This window comes from Pinus tabuliformis, chromosome 3_1 (genome assembly GCF_031772625.1).
Source record: "Pinus tabuliformis cultivar Carrire ecotype Pingquan chromosome 3_1, CPIR1, whole genome shotgun sequence".
Classification (NCBI taxonomy): Eukaryota; Viridiplantae; Streptophyta; class Pinopsida; order Pinales; family Pinaceae; genus Pinus; species Pinus tabuliformis.
The window spans coordinates 343012758-343035985 of record NC_142301.1 but is presented as its reverse complement, the minus strand read 5'-3'; the positions used below and the strand labels follow the sequence as shown (position 1 = coordinate 343035985).

The 23228-nt window shown below is 38.4% G+C and overlaps 1 pseudogene; it reads right to left on the bottom strand.

The window, feature by feature from the left end:
- Nucleotides 1-15013: 15013 nt before the first annotated feature.
- LOC149187129 (uncharacterized) overlaps nucleotides 15014-23228 on the bottom strand; it is a 29166-nt pseudogene continuing 20951 nt past the window's right edge.

Below are 23228 nucleotides of genomic sequence, written 5' to 3'. Positions count from 1 at the left end.
ATCAGATTTTCTGATTGGATATCAAATCTAGTCTCGACGAGAAAGAAGACTAGAGAAATTAGGCTTTGCATAGACTTCAGAAACTTAAACAAAGTATCTCTAAAAGATAATTATCTGCTTCCCAAATGGACCATATCCTTCAGAGAGTTGTTGGCGCTTCTCGGATGTCACTACTAGATGGCTATTTCGGTTACAATCAGATTTTAGTGCATGAGGATGATCAAGACAAGACAGCATTTACCACACCTTGGGGCATATTCAAATATGCAAAAATTCCATTTGGTCTCAAAAATGCAGGGGCCACTTTTCAGCGTCCCATGCACATAGCCTTTGCCAATGAAAAAGATGTTTTCTTGGTTGTATATTTAGATGATGTAACAGTATTTTCACATTCAGATGATGAGCATTTGCATCATTTAAGAGTTATTTTCCAGAGATGTAGAAATATTGAGATCTCTCTCAATCCGAACAAAAGTTTGTTTGCTATGGAGGAAGGCAAACTTCTCGGCCGCATCATCTCAAAGGACAACATCCAGATAGACCCTTCATGAGTAGAAGCCATTCAGCAAGTTGATTTCCCTCGCAGCAAGAAAGAAACCCAATCATTCAATGGTAAGATGAATTTCATACAAAAATTTATTCCTAATTTGGCTGAACATCTTAGAGAGATGACAAATATGTTTAAAAAATATAATGATGTAAAGTGGTCCAAAAAAGCCCGTAAGTCCTTTCATGTAGTAAAAATTTCTTTGACTATTGCCCATGTTTTGATCAGTCCTGATTACTCCCTTGATTTCATAATATTTTCTTTTGCTTCTAAGCATACCATGGTAGCAGTATTGATGCAGAAAAAGGATAAAATCGAGCTGCCAATAACATTTTTCAGTCGCAACATCAGGGATGCAGTGCTTAAGTACAACATCATAGAGAAACAGGCTTTGGTTTTGGTAAAGGTGGTGAAAGATTTCAGAGTTTACATTTTACATTCGCATACTCTTGCTTATATGCTTAATGCAGTGGTCAAAGAAGTTCTTGTGCAGAATGACCCAGAAGGTAGAAGAGGTAGATGGATAGCAACATTATTAGAATATGATCTTAAGATCAAGCCTACCAAGTTGATCAAGGGTCAAGGCTTAGCCAAACTCATGGCTGAGTCAAATCTCCATGCTCTAGATATCAACCTTGTAGCAGCATTGTCCAACAATCAAGAAGAAGTAGATCTCATTCAGGTATCTGATATATTTTTATCATCTCCATGATATTCTGATATTATTTATGTTTTGCAACATCTAAATCCCCCTCCAGGCATGTCTAAGGCTAAGAGCAGGTCATTGAAGCTAAAGGCTTCTAAATATTGCATTATGGACAGCGCACTTTATTGGAAAGATCCTGGAGGTGTGCTGCTAAACTGTTTGACCGAAGATGAATCTAAAGAAGTAATAAATGACTTCCACAAAGGATATTGTGGGGGCCACTTGTACTGGAAGACCACGGCCAACAAAGTACTAAGAGCGGGTTACTATTGGCCTACACTTTTTGCAGATATCTACAAGGCAGTGATGAGTTGTCACGAGTGCCAAGTTTTCCAAGGTAAAAGAAAACTTCTTCCTTTTCCTCTACAACCTATATCAGTTCATGCACCTTTTCAGCAGTGGGGCCTAGATTTCATAGGTGAGATTAACCCATCATCATCCGCACAACACAAGTGGATATTGACAGCTATATACTACTTTACTAAGTGGATCGAAGTGATTCCAACCAGGCAAGAAACAGATTCAGTTATCATTCAGTTTTTAGAAACTAATATCTTGTCCCATTTTGGTTGTCCTAATAAGATCATCACAGACAATGCGGCAACATTCAAGTCTAAAAAGATGACTAAGTTTTGTGACAAATATAACATTAAGTTGGGACATTCTACAGCATACTATCCACAAGGAAATGGTTTGGCGGAGTCCTCCAATAAATCCTTAATCAACATCATCAAGAAAATGTTGGAGGCCAACAAAAAGAATTGGCACAAAAAGTTGATCAATGCATTGTGGGTAGATCGAGTGAGTAGTAAGAAATCTCTTGGACTTTCTCCTTTTCAAATTGTGTATGGAGTAGATACTATTTTTCCTTCATCATTAGCAGTCTCGGTCATGAAATTGTTACAAGAAGCAGGAAGTGAAGAGAATGATATACAGCGCCAGATCAATCAAATGATTCACCTACAGCAGACACGGGATGAGGTATTTCAGAACACCTCTAAGCTCCATGATAGGATAAAGAAAATCTATGACTAGAAAACAAAGGAGGATGATTTCAAAATTGGAGATGTGGTGCTTCGTTGGGATGCCAAAAATGAAGACAAGGGTAAGCATGGTAAGTGTGAAAATCTGTCGAAAGGCCCTTATCAGATTTCAGCTTTCCGAGGGCAAAATTCTTTCTTGTTGGATGAGATAAATGGAGAACCATGCTTAGGAGGACCAGTCAATGGTAGGCTCCTTAAGCACTATATTTTCTGAAATATGCTTCTCGGAAATGTCCCGATTTCATTGTACATAACAGTTTAACTTTCTGCAAGTGTGAAGTAGAGAATCACTGGAGTTCGGAGCCCGAAGTGAAGGCCATGGAGCTTCACTGATTTTCTGCCATTTTCAATGTTCAGTCATCAGTTAAGTAATTCAGTTTTGAGTCATTTGTTTTTTGTCGATTTCGCAACAATTTCGAGTCAGTTTGTGTTATTTGAGTTATCAGAATTTAGTCATGCATTCAGTCTGAGTTTTACCCGTATTGGCCCATATGGTTAGGCACTTGTTCTATGGTGTTCTTGACACCTCCAAGGAGCTGCCATCCCCAAATAAGACCGATGTTAGAGTCAATATTTGCATACTACCATCAGTGATCAAAAATCCTTTTTTATATCATATTAGGGTCCCATTCTGAAAATTTTTCATTCCACCTAGGTCCTTATGCAAAAATTTACTCACTGATGCTAGCCCTAGTCAAAAGAAAAAGTCCTACTCTCCCTCAAAAATCAATATTTGCTGGCCCACTTTCTTGTGTCTTACTGAGCATACATTTGTCATAAAAACTCATTTCATCATGTCTTTATGTCAGTCAAATCACCATGAAGTCTACTCGCTCAAGGTTTTCATTAGGTCTCTAGGTTTCATTCTTTCAAGATCCAATAAAACACCATTTCACTGCATACGACCAACAAAAGTATGAGAACAAAAAAAATAATGTCCCTTTTTCATTTAAAGAGGATTTTGCAAACATGTGAAAATGCTTGCCAAAGTTGTAATTTTGATTTCAAGTATGAGTTTCGTCCCAAATTGTAATTTTATTCCAAAAACAAAGATGTAATTCTATTTTTTATATTTATGTAATTTTATGTCATTATATGTAATAAGTAACTTTTCCCAAGCTTCCAACTCAGTTCCACATGCCAACTGGACATTAAATGTCAAAACAAAAAGTGTCTACTCCAGCAATTGATCAATCTGCAAAGCAAAAGCACAAGGTAAAGGGGTATTAGTGCAATGTTTCAAAAGCACTTTCAAACATTAGCAAATGGTTTTAAAATCAACAAAATCAAATGCTATCAAGTATTTAAAACCCTCAAGACATCCATTTGCCCCTCATTTTCTCTGGTCATGGTCGAACAACCTCAAGAAAGGAGAAATTTTTGAGTTTGACAAGTGAAATCAGCAAAATAGAGTTTTCGTTGCGCATTTGGCAACTGGACGGCGCGTTTGTGTATTACGTTGCACATTTTAGTGTCACGTTGCGCGTTTGATAAGAATGGCGCGTTTCAGTGATACACTATGCGTTTGACCTGTGAACAACGTGTTTCAGTTGTGCACTACGTGTTTGACCAAAGTTGCTCTCCAACCTCTAAAACAAAGTGTCATTACCTCTGAAGCTTCAGTTTGGTTGTTTTCTTCCTCCAGCAAGTAAGTATCACTAAAATATACTCTCCTTGCATTTCATTCCCACACCTCCAATTTCATACCCTAGTACTTATATTCCCTTCCCATACCCCTATTAAACCCTTTCCCAGCCCTCATATCATTTCACTATCTCCCAAAGTCCTTTATTCCCAAAACCCTAAGACCTAGGTGTTCTATTTACCTAGGCTCCCAAAACCCCTAACCTGTAATAATTTTTCCTATCCCAAATCCCTTTACATTCCCACTCCCTGTCACTTCCCTTAAACCATAAACCCCTTCCCTCATCTCCCTTAATTTCCTCACATTGTTCTTAACTCCCTATACCTACATTCCATTATCATTTCATCTCCCTAGGGTTTAAAAATCAAGACACCATGTCAGAAGAAGAAAACAGAAGTTCCAGTGAGGAGGAAATGAAGGAGAGGAAGTCAAAAAAAGGAGGGAGAACCCTTAGATTTTAGCCAAGAAATACCAATGAACTCCTGGCATCTCCCATGATTGTGACATCTTTTCAACATCTAGGATGTTTTGAATTTTGTGAGAAAGTACAAAAGGTCCAACATCATCCTAGTTGAGTAGACTATTCATCTCCAATCTCCATGAAAACCAGGTAACCCTTGCTAGTGTCACTTTCACTGTGTCCACTACCATCATATCAGCTGCTACTACAATCCCAGATGTTGGGGAAAAATGGTTTAAGCAAACAGATTTGGAGGAGCATTACTATGAGCCATATATCAAACCTAGATACGGAAATGATAGAAAGAGGCTTTTCCTTTCTCTTACCTCTTGGATAGATATGTTCCCATGATGAAAATCATCATGAGATACTTTACTTATGAAGGAAGGTTTTCCAGACTTTATACTTATCATATTCGGCTACTCATGCATTTCACAATGTTTAAGATGCTCAACATACCTTATTATCTCTTCCGAATCATTGACAAGATGGCATATATTTTCCAAAAAGGAGAATATGAGCATCAAATGAGAAGTATTTTCCACCACTCCCTCATTAAAATCATTGTCCTCCATCACCTCAAACAATTGAACATTGCATGGAGTACCTTCATAGCCAATGACATATTCATCGATCCATCTATTCAACATGTTCAAGATGTGCCTTCATCATTTCATCCTTCCACATCCATCCCTCCTCTCAGCCCACAGATCATGCATCATCATCAAATCAATCTCCTTCACCATCACCATCACCATTTCATGAGCACATTGAGTCACCTAGCAGAGATGAGATTGGTAAGCTGGAGCAGACTAAGCAGGTTGAGGTCATCAAACCTAAGAGGGCAGATTTGGGCATATTGGCACATACTTATCAGATAGGTCATAGGCAGGTGTTTTCCCGATAGATTGTGGGAGGGTCCTTACTTTCTTCACCAACAAAATAGTTACACAAAGGCAAAGAAAAGATGACAGAAGCAGAGGTTTAGGCAGAGATCAAACATGAGGAGGAGGACCTCCATGAGACAGAGCAGGATTTTGACCTTGTTGACCTAGATGAGCATGATGACAATGAGGACACTAGCATTGTCATCAAGGAAAAATATGCACTCATCAGGGAGCTCCAGACTAATTTAGAAAGGTCTAAATTTATCATTTCATATTATGAGTAAGAAAACCAGCAGCTTCAAGCGAAGCATGATACCATGGAGATTCAACTCATCAAACCAAAAAGAGAAGAAATGAAAGCTAAAGCATTGCTTGATGAAGCCTATGATAGGTATGGTGAACCTGAGCAAGAACCAAAAAGCATACCTAGGTCTAGAGGGCTGAAAAGAACTCTAGAACAAAAGGAGGCTAAGCTTGCAAATCAACTCACATGGAATGAACAGTTTGCCATCATGATTAATGAGAACCGGGTGCATTAGCTTGACAAGGTAAACCAGCATTTAGAGAAGCTCCTAGACAATTCCAATCAAGAAAATGACATTCAGAGAAAGATGGAAAGACATTATGCCATGAGGAACAAGATTGCAAGGGCAAAGCTTAGAAGAGCTAATGCAAAGATTGAAGCCCTAAAAAAAGAAAGAAGAGAAAGCAAGACTTGACATCCTTGTTGAAGAAGTTATGGGGTAATTTTGAAGTTTTTGTGCTTTTCAAGTAATTATACACAATTTTTTATTAGCTAGATTGCCAAGGGCGCAATGCTCTTGGCGCTACGCTTTTGTTTGGGGAACTTTTTGGACAAAAGAAGACCACCATTGGATTCAGAGCAGGGAAGACATGCAGGAAAACAACTTTACAAGCTTTGGTTTTCACAACTAGCAGGTGAAAAGGTAAAAAAAAAAAACACCTAAAAAATCAATGTTCTCCCTCCTTTTTCACCTTGGCGCTGTGCATTTGACCAGTCTTGGGATAATCAACTTTTGGGCGGTCAAATAATGTCCTTTGTGCAAACTAAAAGTATATATGGAAACTAGACAGGATAAGCTTTCTAATGAGCTAACCTGGGCTCAATTTGGACACCGGAAAGGTAGTCAAAATTAGCATACAATATGGAGGGCGCGTTTGACACAAAGAGGACGCGTTTGACCAGTTGCCTCATTTTCCATATTTGATTTTCATCTTGGGAAATCAACTTTTTGCTGATGTAATTGATGATGTAAATGTAATTATGGTCTTTTTACTATTACCTAGGGTAAATACATTAGGTAAATAGACTCTATGAGGTGTAATGAATCAATTTCATTATAATTAGGGATGAGTCACTTTGACCACCCTACACTCTTGCTATCAGTTCAGATTTTGGTGGAACTGCTCCTCCTCTCATGGATTCGACCCCTAAGGTTTAGAGGAGTTTGTTTTGAGGCCTATATCTTGTTTTTTTTAGTACTTTCAAAGGTTGGACTCAGTTGGATGTTGTACTAGTGATCAAAGACACTATTGTATCAGATTTTGGCCAATATTAATAGATGAGTTGCAGCTATTTCTTTGGGATACATGTGGTATGGATGTTTAGCATTGTTTCTTCTTTGTGATCATTTGTATGAATGTTTTGTATGCTCATAAAACCATTTCATGTCTGTTATATGGTAATTTTCAAGTTGATAGGCAGAATACATGTTTGCTCATGCTCTGTTTTGGGAAAGTTATCATAATTTGTCCATTTTCTTCAATTTAGGAAGAATACATCTCCTATGCTCTTCCTAACTCCTCATCAGTCTTAAACCATACCACCAAACCACCTTTGAGGTGCTAAGCCTCCTGCCTACCTTGCCGCTTTGAATGTCTACAATCATATCTCATTTGCCCTGACCTAGCCTCTTTGGCCTAATACCCTCATCCAACAATAACCCCACCAAATCAAATCAAAACACCCTCTGCACTTTATACCTAGACTAAAACCCTAATCCATCCAGCCCTCTTGGTTGTGATTCTTCGGAGAGAGCCCTCTCCAGCTTGGTAGGGCTAGCTACCAAGTCAAAAGGTTGGTTTTTGGTTACCTCAGTTGGACTCTTTCTCAGCCTTAGAGATCCGGAGGAGTGATAACAGATACCACAACATAGTCTTTTCTCGTGAAGCTACAAGAGTTTTTCCTTCTTTTACTCCACTCTCTGGAATAATGGAATTGTTGCAGCCAACACTAAAAGTGTTTCTCGATAGCTAATATAGAGTTCCAATCAACAATACCATTCCTCCTTGAACTATCCTGCAAGTATCCTTTTCAAACGTTGTTCTTACACCTGCATCACTCATCTTGCTTACAGAAATTAAATTTCTAGCTAATCCTGGAATGTACAGAATATTAAGGAGTGTCTAATCCTTCCATCCATGACTTTCAACTTGACTTTTCCTCATCCTATGATTCTGGCTCTCCAGAAGTCTCCTAACAAAACATCACCACCATTGAATCTTTCATATTCGCAAAATCACTCCTTGTGAGGAGTCATATGAAAAAATGTGCCTAATTCAACCAACTAATTCTCATGATCTACCTGTGTACTTGAAGAAACCAAGACACATCACCTCCTTCATCTGAGGAGTTTTTTTTCTTTTATAGAAGGAGCATTCAAATCCCTTCCCTTTCTCTATAATTTCGGATTTACAGTCTTTTTGTAATTCCCTTCTTTTCCACATTTCCAACTTACTTTTAACAACTTTCCTGGATATTTTGATCTTCCTCTATTTTTGTATCTCCCACTTGAGGACTTATTTCTATTTATGTTTTAAGAGTGTCCTCTTATAGACAAGGCATATTTGTTCTAGCTCTCCATGTTTTTCCATCTCATCTCCTCTAACATCAAGGATGAGACTTTCATCAAATTTTAAGGTTGTTGTATCTCTACCTATGGCAACAACTAGATTATCCCATGGGTCTAGTAGAGAACATAACTACTTAGAGATGGCCATTGTTGGTCTATATTTTCTCAAAGAAATGGAAGAGAAAGTGGTGAAAATCAAGCGGAACTTAAAGGTTTCCTGAGATAGGAAGAAAAGTTATGTAGATAAGAACAAGTTAAACAAATAATTCAAAGTGTGCGACCATGTTTTCCTTAAAGTGAAGGCTAAGAAAAGCTCATTGAAATTGGGTTGCTACTCAAATTTGACAACTATGTTTTGTGGGCCATTTGAAATCCTAGAGAGGATTAGCCCAATGGAATATAGGATTGAATTTGCATCCATGCATATTCATAATTTGTTTCAAATTTCATTACTTAAAAAGTATGTTCCTAATGCTAATCATGTAATTGATTGAAATACGATTCAAGTGGAAACTAAGGGAGACTTACATGTCCAATCGGTGGGATTTTTGGATGGGAAGATCAAGATTCTCTAAAATTTAGCTATCATCTTGGTAAATATGCATTAGACACATTTAGGTCCTAAGGATGTCACATGGAAATGTGAAGATTCCATTAGGGAGAAGTACCCTCATCTTTTTGAATAAGTTTTGTTTGTATACATTTATATATGATGCACTAAGGACAATACATAAATAAGGGGGAGGGGAATTTAACACCCCCTAAAATGAACCCTTTGTGTGTGGTGTACATATCATGTTTAAGCAAGTGAGCTAGGAATTATTTTGGGGCTATTGTGCCCATGAACTTATGACCTTTTAGGCTAGTATGCCTATGTTTATATGTCTAAGGCCATGGAGCCTAGTTTTGTAAATATGAAATCACATGAATATTAATAAAATATACCACTACTATAGACCAAGTTAGACAAGAGAAAATGGGGGGCTTAAAATCCAAAAGTATGAAAGGGGGCTAAGGGATAAGTGTTGAAGGGCTTCATCCTAGGGGGCTAAGCTATTATTAAAATAATATTAAGTCAAAAGGTGCACATGTTTTATCTTAAGTATGTAAAGTGAATTTATGGAGTACCATTTGTTAATAAAGGGATATGCATGTAAAATTATAGGCTTGAGTGTTATTCAAAGGTGAGATACATTTTTTTTCTGATTGGGGGGGAGGTGAATGGACTCCTAATAAGGAAAGAAGGGTTGACCTTATGACATTGTTGTTTTCCTGGAGATAGTTCCTGGTTGTATGGGAACCAATGCCCGGGACATTTGAAGATTGATTAAAAACTATTAAAATCAGTGGCAGGAAGGACAGGCCATGGAGGCTTGTAACCAAAACTTCTAGTTCTGAAACCCTAGCTTTTGAAAATAGAATGACCAGAAAACTTTAAGTGTTTCATGTTGATTTGTGGTAACATCGGATGTGCTCTAGCCATGAAAATTGGTGGAGAGGCTAAAGCATATGAGATCTCCAAGACCCACAATTAGTTTTGGAAAATTCCACCCGGTTGGAGAGATATTAAAATAATTAATATTTTTAATGGAGTTCTTAAGTCTAAACTTAGGAAAATTAAAATATTAATGGGTATTAATATAAAATTGGGTGAGAATGTTCTAACTGACATGGATCCAGCCAAATCTAATCTTAGCCATTGATTAGAGACTTAATCTCGATCGTTGAAGACTCAACATAAAAAGTATAAGAGGGGGCTTGAGGGTCAGTTGGAGATATACCAAGATTGATCAGTCAGATCGATATTCTAGAGTGGGGTTTGCTGAGAAAATTCGAACAAGTGATTTGTTGCAGTGAGGGGTAGTGAGTACATAGCAGAGAGGCAGAGATAGTTCCATAGGGTCAGCGCACTAACTGAAGAGGCTGACGTAGAGGCAACCAAAGCTATGCAAAGACAATAGGAACCACGTAGAGGCAGCTAGAGATTGCGTAGAGGCTGAGGGGCTTGTGTAGGTGATGCAGAAGGCCAGAGAGTTGACGTGGAGAGGCATAAGGTTGACGCAGAGGGTTCTAGATCTACGCTGAGGCTAGCAGGGCTGATGCAGAGCCTTGGAGAAGCGCCGGAAGGATTTTCGTGGGGCAGACTAGTTGAATATCTGTCTCCGAGAAGAGGTATTACTACCGTGTAAAAATCTCTGTTGGGTGAGCCAGTTTGGCACCTAGTTATACTCAAGAAATCTGCATAATAATAAAACCCTCAGAACTATTGCACCGGTTTTCTCGCATTGGGTTTTTTGAGAGACGATTGTCCAAAAATAACGGTGTCCCTTGTGTGTTTGTCTAATATTTCAGTTGTTGATTTGTATATGAGTTAAGGCTGCATTTGTGTTTATTTTTAGCATTTTTATGTATAAATAACTTTTTAATGGAATAAACAAGTAGGTGAAATAAACCAGATAATGTAGTAGGAGTTTCTAACGTGTCAGACTTAGAAATTTCAACATGGCATCAGAGGGTTGCAGATCGTAGGAGGACTAAAGGCACCAACAATATCAGAAATTTGCAGCAATAGTAGTTGTTCCGAGAGACAGAGCTGCTCATAAGCAGAAGGCAGCAAAGAAGGAGTGACGCAGAGGGCCTACGTCATCATTTCGAGCCAAAGAGAGGCAGAAGAGGCTCACGAAGAGCCACATCATCCTACTCAAACAAGTAGGCTTGATGCAGTTAGCCAGAGGAGTGATTCAGCCTTTGTCAGGATTGCGTAGCGCTGGAAGGCTTAGTTTCTTCAGTTGTTGGGGCCTAGGGAGCTGTGGGCAGATTGTGGAGATGGTGGGGTGTTGTTTCTGTCAGAGCAAAACAGTACCTAACGGGACAAAACCAAGGTAGATGGAGTCATTGCCTTGACAGATTTCTAGCCAAGAAATCCAGATCCGAGTTATAGTTACAAAGAGGATTGGAGAAGAGCTGTTCGACATTTGGTGAGAAGATTTCCAGCAGGGAAATTAGGACTTAGAGGGAGATTTCTAACAGGGAAGTTAAATCTCAGAGGGAGTCCAGAAGAGGATCGGAGATGGCAATGAATGGACTAAGGGATCAAGACAAGTTGGACGGGGCCTCCAACTTTGTCATCTGGAAGGTCAAGATCCTATTAGTCCTGGATAGACATCACATCAAGGGCTTCGCCTTGAGAATCGTGGCTATCCCAGTAGACCCAGCTGATAATGAGAAGTATGAGGATGCAATGGTGAAGGCAAAGTGCATAATCCTTGATGGGGTCAAGGATTATGTCGTACCACACATTGCTGAGAAGAACATGACAAAGGAGATGTGGGATACTTTGACAACATTGTATCAGGGCACTCCCATCAACAGAATATGCTATTAGAGAATTAGTTGTGGTCGTATCAGATGTAGAAGGGGGAGAAGATAGATCTATACCTCCTTAGATTGCAGGATATTCAGGACCAACTTACTTCCATAGGGGCCACGTTGGATCAGGAGTTCATGGTGAGGACAGCCCTGAATGCAGTCTCCGAGGAGTGGGAGACATTTGTCCAAGGCATTTTGGGTAGAGTTATTCTTCCAAGATGGGAAGAGATGTGGGCAGCTCTTCTCCAAGAAGAGATCAGACAGTTGACCAAGGTGGGGAGTAGCAGCAAAGGATTTCGAATCAAGAAAGAGGAGGAGGAGGATACAGCTCTGGCATATGTGGGATAGCAGGGGAAGACGAAGAAGAAGGACATATCCAAGGTAGAATGCTTCCAATGTGGGGAGCTGGGTCATTATGCAACCCAGTGTCCCAGGAAGAAGAATAAGGGAGAGGCTTCTGACTCCAAGGTAGCTCTGGCTAAGGCGGAGAAAGAAGTTGAGATTGATGACGATTGTGCCATGAGTGCTCATGCACCTCTAGAGAAGAGGTGGGGAGACATTGAGTTGTATTCAGGAGAACTACAGAAGATGAGGGGCGGGATCCTTGAGGTGCCAAAACTCTTAGATCATATCCGGCTATGGGAGCCCCGAATGACAGTAGTGGGATGACAGATGTCGAGAAGAAGCAAGATGCGATGAAGCGACAAGGCAGTGCTAGAGAGCAAAGGTTTGTAACAATGAAATGGGGGTTCCAGCAGTGCGAGAGGCACAGAGTTGTTTACAGCAGTGCGAGAGGCACAATGGAGGTTACAGCAGTGCGAGAGGCACAATGGAGGTTACAGCAGTGCGAGAGGCACAGAGGTGTTTGCAGCAGCACAGAGGCAGGACAGGTAGCACATGATAGCAGCAGAGGTAGCTTCAGCATCAGGAGGCTTTCAGACTAACAAGGATGTCAGGATTTGGGTAGATCAGTTACTTACATCTGGGTAACTGAGTTGCAATGCAGGAGTTAGTAGTGGTAGTGTTATGGGCAGCATGGGCAACATGTTGAGAGGGAGTTGCAGTAAAGATGTAGCAGTGGTAGTGGCAGAGCCATGGGAAGCAGTACAGGAAGCAGCAATGTAGTGGATGTTGGGCAACAGACTAAGCATCAACACAGGTACCGGTGCGAAAGGATCAGTGTGATGTTCAGTGGTGGAGCATTACTAGAGCACATTCCTCACTAAGAGGAAGTGTTGATTTGTGGTAGCATCGGATGTGCTCTAGCCATGAAAATTGGTGGAGATGCTAAAGCACATGAGATCTTCAAGATCCAAAAATGGTTTGGGGAAATTCCACCTAGTTGGAGAGATATTAAAATAATTAATATTTTTAATGGAGTTCCTAAGTCTAAACTTAGGAAAATTAAAATATTAATGGGTATTAATATAAAACTGGGTGAGAATGTTCTAAATGACATGGATCAAACCAAATCTAATCTTAGCCATTGATTAGAGACTTAATCTCAGTCATTGAAGACTCAACAGAGAAAGTATAAGAGGAGGCTTGAGGGTCAGTTGGAGATACACCAAGATTGATCGGTCAGTTCGATTTTTTGGAGCGTGGTTTGCTGAGAAAATTCGAACAAGTGATTTTTTGCAGCGAGGGGCAGTGAGTACATAACAGAGAGGCAGAGATAGTTCCATAGGGTCAGCGCACTAACTGAAGAGGCTAACGTAGAGGCAGCAGGAACCACGCAGAGGTAGTGAGAGACTGCGCATAGGCTAAGGGGCCTACGTGGGTGACGTAGAAGGCTAGAGAGCTGACGCAAAGAGGCAAAAGGCTGACGCAGAGGGTTCTAGAGCTACACTGAGGTTAGCAGGGTTGATGCAGAGCCTTGGAGAAGCACCAGAAGGATTTTCGTGGGGCAGACTTGCTGAATATCTGTCTCCGAGAAGAGGTATTACTGTCGTGTAAAAATCTCTATTGGGTGAGTCAGTTTGGCACCCTAGTTGTACTCAAGAAATTGACATAATAATAAAACCCTCAGAACTGTTGCACTGGTTTTCCTACATTGGGATTTTCTGGGGACGATTATCCAAAAATAATGGTGTCCCTTGCGTGTTTGTCTAGTATTTCAGTTGTTGATCTGTATATGAGTTAAGGTTGCATTTGTGTTTATTTTCAGTATTTATATGTATAAATAACTTGCTAATGGAATAAACAAGTAGGTGAAATAAGCCAGATAATGTAGTAGGAATTCTGACGTGTGAGACTTAGAAATTTCAACATTTCAGGGTCTTAGATTGAAGGATTGATTTGAGGAGAAATAAAGAGGACAGAGTTTATATTCAAGCAATTAAGAATATGAATATAACTTCTGCAGAAAGAATAAGCGAAGGGAAAGAATCATGGGTGAATTCACAGCATGGTGGATCGGCCCATAAGGATTATTTAAGTAAGATTTGTAGGTACTCTTTGTTGAAGACACAACATTAGTAAATCTGCTAATGGAAAGAATCCAGTAGCTTCATTACACTCATGCTGACAGAGGAACAACATTAATGAAAAGAATGAAAAATACAAGAAGGAAAACATTTCTGCAATTACCCAAAATTAGAATCAAAACTATTGTGTATTCTTTGATTTCAGAGAAAATTTCTAATTATAATTCCAATCATAGATACTGGACTCTGAAACCTTACCAAATCTAACTCTTAGAATTTTACTTTCCCCTACTCTAACTATCCAATAATTAATCACAAAATCAATTTGTAGACAGTTATGTAACTGTCTTTTCCCTTTTTACCAACATGGATTTTCTTATAATGCGTAAGACTCATTTTAAAGTACCTTCATAATTTTAATATTATATACCTAATATAATATATATAATATTAATTTACATCCTTCACTCCTTTGCTTTCTTTTTTAAATGAATAAGCCTTGTCCTTTTATAAAGCTAACTTTCGGATTTTATTTCAGTCCTTATTACATTTAAATAATATTCAATTGTAAATAAATGAGAACTAGAACAAATATTTGACCGATACACTATTAGGAATGATAGTAAATGTATATGGCACCTGGGTCCCGGTATTAATGTTGTGTACATTTAAAACTACCATTGGTTTCGTGGAAACCACTTCCTGCCCCTGGGGGAACATTTTGGTGGTTTTTGGAAATGAGGATGGTGATGTCATTATCAACTGTAACCGTAGATTTCTAGATGAGTGGTTTTACACTTCCGCTCATTCTAGGGGCTCTCCTCATTTTATCTTCGGATTGATTTGTGCCATCGGAAGCCCATTGATTTGTAGCATGAATGCTATGGACCGTGGATTGTTTTTTGCACTTGTAAGAAGTATAAAACCAATCTTTGTTCGTTTGCATTTGAAGTTTTTATTCTTTCTGAGGAGTCTACCCCAACCATCATCAACGCCACCTAACTAAAGGTCTTCCTCATACGCCAATGTCAAAAAAATAATTTGTTCTAAATGAATGCTAGAACAGCAAAGCTTGAAGTCTCCTTGCATTTTCTTTGACCTCAGAATGATCATGAAAACATATAACATTTTTTGGCATCCACTGCACTATTTTGCACAAGGGAACCTCTGGCCAAAGTTGTTTAAAGTCTTTATCAATGGTTGGGGGTCTTGAACCCGTGTGTACATCTTGGTTCTGAGTTACACACCTAGATGAGAGAACAAATAATGGTAATGTCTCACCTATGTCAGGCATTATTGGGCAACCTCCATGTTCATCACTTGCACTTCCAAAACCAAATTCCAATGTTTTTGTAGCTTTGTGCCTCTTCACTATGGAAGGCTTGTAGGCTGAGATTGTAGATTCTCTAGAATTTGTTCTAGTGCCATATTTTTCAAGTAAACCCGCTGCATGACATTCATCTGCTTGTGATGCACTTTTTCTGCTGGAGAATCTATTAAACTGATTATTTTTCAGAAGAGACCGGTGACTATATAATTTTTTTTTTTAAATGAACTTTTCTAAACTTCCACAAAGATTGTCTGAATCATCTGATGTAATTTACTCACTTGCTTGGTAACTAAATAATGTGGTGAACATTGAGAATGATCACGTCGAACACCAAATGTAGTTGAATAGCCTGTTGAACTGTATGAATGGTTGCCTGGAGGATGACAAGATTGATTGGGAATACAGGAAGTTTCACAATGTATATGTTTGGAATATTTGGAAATGCAAGAATTCCCAGTTGGACAAGCTGAAGATGTTTCATATGGATTCAATATAAACTTATGTTTTTCTAATGATAAGTTCAACTGCTCTTCTGATTTGAAATGATATTGGGTCAAGGAAAGAACAACAAAATCTTATCACATCGGCATTTAACTATTTGCTCCCTCTACACCTTTGCAGTAACTTTTCCAAAAACACTAGAAGACTGAATGGATGTTCCCATCTTACCATCCTGGGGTTTTCCCCTACCCCACTTATTGTACCAAACTTCTCAAAAACTGCATCATCCAACGTGACCATGCATCATAATTCCTTGTTTGGACCATAGGAAATTTGTGTGCCTTGGTCGAGATCTTTTGCTACAACACTATTTCCCAGTCATTAGCACAACGATAAAATATATATCCACTTGGTTGTGGGCTCCTCCTTTTGATGCATTGTATTGGCACTGGTTTTGCTACCTTTGATAGAGGATAATTGATAGTATTTGATAACATATCTATATGGGGTTGGATAGGGCCTCAAACCAAAAAAAAAAAATAAGTAAGAACCTCTTTGGCCAACAATCATTTTTTATTTTTTTATTTTTAACCAAAACAAAATCACAAAAATGTGATACCTTAGTGAGAGGAGCAGCTTTGTCACCAAACCTACATATTTTCCTTTTATTTTTTAAAATATGTGAAGTGTATATCCTTTTTCTGCAAATTTGGTTCTATGCTAGAAAAAACTTTGACATTTTAGTTGTGTTAGCATGAACTACAACGGACATGTTGGAATTCCTAGTAAAATCCTAGGTGAATTTTGGGAAAAGGGGGAGGTTCCATAATGTGAGGCCAAAGAGGTACTTAGAAACCCCTAAGGAAAATCAGAATGCTTAAAATACATAGGAAACTAAGAAATCCCTATCTGACCTAAGTTGGAAACCCTAGAAGGGTAGTGGCATAGCCTGATGGATTGTGGGTGCAAAGAAGGGGGTGCACTGTCTTAGGTTGTGTGGGCTAAAGGGGGATGTGAGACTATTGGTTGGAGGTCGTTGGGGTCTAATACTTTTCCTTATTATGATTGGTACCGGATATGTATCATAGTTGCTCGAGAAAGCCTTAGCACTTGTGGATTTGTGGCCTAAGATCAAGGGTCACCCATTGTCAACAGATTATGAGCAATGTGATCTATGGATGGGTGGAACATCTTAAGTTTACATTCAGTTTGAATTCCATGGATAAGATAATTATATTTTCTCTAGTGCTTATTTGTTTTCTATTGTGCATATTTTTTGAATTATATGCATATTTTTATGGATGATGAGTATGTATTTATTTATCATGATTTTTACCACTACTTACATGTATGCATTACATGGCATATTACTTCTAAAATGCATATAGTAGTTGTGTAAATGGAAAATACGGAAAAAATTCAGAGTACATATTTAGAGAAAAAGTAGTACTCTCCAATGGACATTTGGGGGTGTTATAGTGCTCTTCGTCCTCCTCCTTGGTCTTTGAATGCACTAGAATATTGTCAACGAAATCCAACACAAAATTATCTAAGTACTTGTTGAGGATACTATTCATTATGCACATAAAGATAGTTAGTGCATTTGTTAGTCCAAATGGCATCACTACAAAATTGTAATGTCCATACCTGGTCTTGAATGTCATTTTGTAGATATCCTCATCCTTGATCTAGACTTGGTAATATCTAGACCTCAAATCCATTTTTGAGAACATTGTGGCTCGCCTCAACTAATCAAAGTGATCTTCAATCTTAGGAAATGGGTACTTGTTCTTGATGATCATCTTTTAGTTGTCCACAATCGATACATAATCTGCGGGTACCATCCTTCTTCTTAACAAATAATGTATGTGCTTCCCATGGAGACACATTGGGTCTGATATATCCCTTGTCCAACATTTCCTTCAATTGTGTCTTCAACTCTACTAGTTCATACATGCTCATTCTCTATGACACCATAAACTTTGCCATTGCTCCTAATGTAGTCCTACTGAGAAGTCAATGTCTCTTTTGGTAGGTAATCTAGGTATCTCCTTCGGAAATGCATCCATGTATTCTCATAGTATATGGTTCTCTTCAGCCTTTAGCTTATTAGCTTCATATGTGTGGCATGCAGAGGACATCTCTTCCTGCAACATCTCTACAATTTCAAAGTTGAAATATTGTCTAATGGATACAGGCCTTTGTACTCCATGAAATACCCTTTTTTGTCCTTCATCATTTGTGCATTTCAAAGTATTATTGTAGCAGTCCATTTTTTCTCTACATGATGCTAACCAATCCATGTTGATAAACATGTCATACGACCCTAGGGAAAACACATTCAAGGTGGCTTGTATAAGTAAGCCACTTATTTCATATTGGCACAATTCAACAACATCGGTTACATTCCTTTTAGTCCATGTGGCTAGCTAAACCAATCATGACTTGGTGTGTTTTTTTTATAACATAATTGATGTTAGAGTCGGGGTCAATTAGAATTGAAATATGATTGTTGGCAAGTATACCTTTAATCTCCACCACTAAAGCTTGATGGCCTCTTTCCTATTCTCCATTGTTGCATAAATCTGGGGTACACTTATGGCCACATCATCAACAGTAGTGGCTTCTTGGACGTTGTATACCTTTTTTTTATCTTGTTTTCTATGTGGATAGACTCTCAATTGGTGATGTTCCCTACACCCTAGCACTTCAATATCTTTTTTTTTTGTCTCTTCAGCGTCTGCTTTCACTGGCATGACTAATATATCCCCACTTGGAATAGGAAAATATTGTTGAAATTTGCTTTTCTTAGGTACATTGAACTTAAGATTCTTCCTAGACTCTTTGTATAGTGAATATTTTAAACCTTTCCTCCTAAAGTTGGCCTTCTGCTTCCTTCTCCATTTTGTCCAAGATTTGATCTTATGCTTTGACTAGGCATAGCAATACTATTTTTTTTTATAATGTCTTCAAGTGTCTTTAGCTCATCAAACTCAATTATGTCCTAATAAGACTATGGAAATCCACCTAAAAAGCATTGCAATTTTTCTTTCTCATCTCTAATGTAAATTAATAGCTAAAAAATTATTTAAATCGGTTTCCATATGCCTCCATAGTGAGTTTCCCCAACTTGTCCTCATGAAACTCCTTAATTTTTTTGTCGTAATACCTTTCAAATCGGTATTTCTCACTAAACTATTTCTTGAATTTACTCCACGAAGGATTCTTTTCTTGAATGCCCTTGAAATTCTTAAGGTCTTCCCACCATATATCAGCCTTGCCTCTTAGATCAAATATAGTTACCCATGTCTTCATATTTTCATAATAATCATGTACTTTGAAGTACTTCTTCAAGCCTAAAATCCATGCTTCAACTTCTTCATTATTCTTAACTTCTCCATTAAAGGTAGGAGATTTTGTCTTCTTGAATTATTCAGGCTAAGCTTCTTACCACCTTCTTCTTATTTTGCTTGTGCAATCCTGATTTAGTTTATATGCTAGAAAATTTGTCTGAACTATTAGTTCCATATTCAAAGAGGTTTGTTGAAGTGGCATCGCTAGTTGTATCATATTTTACACTCCCATGCCTCTCCCTTGAATTACTTCCCTCTTCCTTACTAGTTGTTGGTCCATGTTTCTGAATTTTATATGGACTAGGGACCTATCTGGACTTGTACCTATCGATATTATTGGCAGCTAGTTCATGCCTTTTTTCCTGTATAAACTCGATATACTTTGTTGTACCATTGCATTTACTTCTTCTTACTTTTATTGGGCTTTAATTATTTTTCATTATTTGACTTGAAGTTTTGGAGTTTTGAAGTTTAGCCCTCAAACTCCTAAATTTTGCATCCAGTTAAGAGTGTTATCCATTTCCTTCCTCTCATTTGATTCATCTTCTCTATTGTGTGAAGTTCGTTCTAGGTTGTATTGTAACATTTTGCTTAACATTTTCCTTGTTTTTTAATACTAGCAAGTCTTCTTGTGTGCTAAAACAACAAACAACTATTAATTTCAGGAAAATAATAAAAATTTTGATATATCTATTTGCCTTGGTTACACTTGTATTGGTGTCTTATAGTGGTTGCATATCAGAATCAAATAGGGTTAGATAAACTATATAAAATTTAATTCAGTTAATTTACCATAGAAAACCTTTAACAACAACATGATTCAACTCAAAGTTTCTCTTTTGATCCCATTCAATCTAATTGATAAATCCTTAACTCTAATAGATTCATATATGTGGTAATTTTGGCCCTCTAGGCTAAGTTTTCAAACCACAACTTTGATACCACTATGTAACACATGTTGTCCCTAATGCATGATTAAGGGTGTGAGGTGTTTAGGCTTGAACTCCAAGATGAAATTATGGAGATGGGGTTATCAAAATCATCTTTATGCATCCATCTTAAAACTCATTTCTAATATCCCCATCATATTTCTCTTACCAATAGCTTTCCAATAGTATAAATTATACCCAAAATCGAGTTACAGAAAAGAAGTTATGCCCATATAAAATTGTTCTCCAAATGCCACCTATCCTTTGCACCACTTCCATGTGGCATCCCATACCCACATGTTTCCATGGTGTAAATCCACATCATTGGCATGTTGCAACCTTTGCCACATCACCTGCCATGCCACATTGAGGTTCTTATTGAGTTTGATAGTTTTGAGAGGAAAACCATGATAGTATTATTTCAACCTCCCAACATCAATACCTTGAAAGGTTGATCTCTATAGCACATTGTCACATAACAGGAAGACACCTCTCTAGAAGCTAACAAGGTTTCAATTTGTATTAGTATCAGGGGATAAGCCTGATATGGAGGTCCTAATATCTCAATCCTAACACTCAATAGTCAACTAATGACCCATATATTAGCATGACTACACTCCCTTGTTAACTCATGTTCCATCTCCTAGTTCACCAATCCATTGGCCCACTGGAAATACATGGGAACTCTACTCACTACACCTTTCCTGATCTAATCAATGGACTTCCACTAATGAAGATATTCCTGTAAATCGGTGTACTTGTTAGGATCCATTAGTATTGAGTAATGCACGAGGGTCCAACGTCACCCAACACTCAATGCCTAACATCCCAATGTCTAATGCTCAAGCCACCTCCACCTTGGCTACCACCTCAACACCACTATGCCCTCTAATCCACATCATCCTAGCAAATCATCAACCACGTGCACATGCCACATCACTAATTCTATCATGTCAGTATTTCGCATCCACCACTTTATCAGTTGTCAATGGGATTGGGAGGAAATCCCAATACCTGGGTCTCAATCTCCCAACACCCAACCTTCGATAACTAGATACTGGACAACCGATCTCATCAACCAATGGCTCCCAAACTTTGAGTTAATTCTCATATAGTGTGGCTTCCATTTGTATCAAGGGATTTCTACCCAATAGACCCCATCACATTCTCTAAAAGTTGAAATTTGAAAAGTTGATCCCCAATGGTCGATGGCCCATTAGTCCCTTTCGGTTTGGCTCCTGATCACATCTCTCATGGCCCATGTGACCACCGTGTGACTAGGGTCTTAAGTTTAAAGTGCTCTAGTTTCCAAAATTTCTCAATTCCTTTGTTATATGATTTCTCTAAGGTTAAAGGGGTTGAGCCCTGAGTTTTAATGCTTCCACACCCATAGTCGATACACACTCCATTGATGGAAAGGTTTTGTTAACTGTTGGGAGATTAGGCTTGTTTGTATTGAGGAATCCATGGTGGATATTTGTTTGCAACGCCCAACACCCATGGCCCAATACTTTGATAATCTTCCTTTATGGGGCTTAGGATCCCTTCTAATTAGGCTCCAGGTCATGGATCTTGTCAAGCTAGGTGACTAGAATAAGGTTGAGGCTTCCAACCCCAAATTTTTAAAACTCCCAACAAAGTGCTCCAAGCCTATTCCAAAGATATGAAACTAACTCCCATAGGTCCAACACCTATCTAGAAGACTTTTAAGGCTCAAAAATATTCTCCATCCTATGAAGGCATCCCAAAACATTGTCTCAAACTTGGCATCTTCATAAGAATCCAAAACATGGCCAATGGCTAAATCCACAACTTCAACCAGTTGAATGAGAATTCTTCTCACTCCTTTTAGACTACAACCTCAAAATTTAGACTTCTAAAATTTACAAAACAGAGGTCAATATACTTGGTTATCTCTAGAGGGACCAAGACCTCTTAAGCATAGAAGAAATTTAAATTCTTCTTATTCATAAAAGTAAATCAGTTATAGCTACTATCTTCCCATAATTGGTCTGAGAAGGGCCATGCACACTAAAAGAATACATAAAGTGCCTTGGGTTGAGATCAACATATACCTTCCCTTCATACATCTTTCCTCTCACAACCATAATAGGTAATATGCTTCAAAGAATACCTTTGCATATAACATTTATTCCTTAATTAAATACTACTTAATAACAATGCACAATTTTACATTCCTTCCAGCTCATCATTCATACATATTTAATAAATTATCGTGAAAATGTTCATCTCATCATTACAAACAAGCACAGTAACTAGCATAGCAATATTCACAAATCATTGAATAGTAGTATCATTTCATTAACCAAAAAGAGATACATTGATCTGTTTCATTTGAACTTGTTGGAAACTAAAGAAGGGTGAGTCGATCTCCACCCAACCCTAGGCTTAGTTACATTGTAGTCTTTCTTGTAGTCGGTCACCCTTGAGCTAGATTTTGTTGCCTTAAGGAAATGTTTCACTTAGGGTTTTGTAGGGTTTCAATTCAAGTAGAATACATGAAGGCCACTCTCCTTCATTTATAGGATTTAAGGATTCTACACTTCAATTGTTAAGCCAAAGCCTATTAACATAACAAAATATGGCCATCTAGAGCCTACATAGCACAAAATGGAGCCTTCACTGAACTGGTTGTCACTCGGTGCCTCTTCTTTTCTTAGTGCCTCATGTGCATTAGTTAGAAAAATTATTCATAAATTCTTCCATGCCCTCATTTGTTAGGGGTAAGGCTTCCTCATTGATTCCTTGTCTAGTTCAAATAATATTTCAATTCCACACCAAACAATTGTGACTCAGAAGGATTCTAGTCCCTTTATATCCAGAGTCGTGCTTTCAGTGCCCACATGTGGATTAGGTATTGTTTTGAGGACTCACGGTTCACTAACAATCATTCTTTGGTTCTCTCACACTTTTCTCAATTTGTTATTTGCTCCATGTATTTTTTTTTGCTTCTCTAGTCTCTCCTCGCATGGTCTGCTATGTTCTCTCCCTTTGTTACCCCCCATGTGCATTGCTCCCCTAGCATGAGGGTTTGGGCCCCTCCCCAGAATGGGTGGTCAATAGAGACCTCCAAATGGTATGTAGGCCATGCTTTGAGGTATTTTGGCACCCTCTTCTCCATCTCTCATAACTACTAGCAGTTTCTGCAGTTCAACAACCACATCAAGGATCTAATCACCTCAATTCAAATAGATAGGA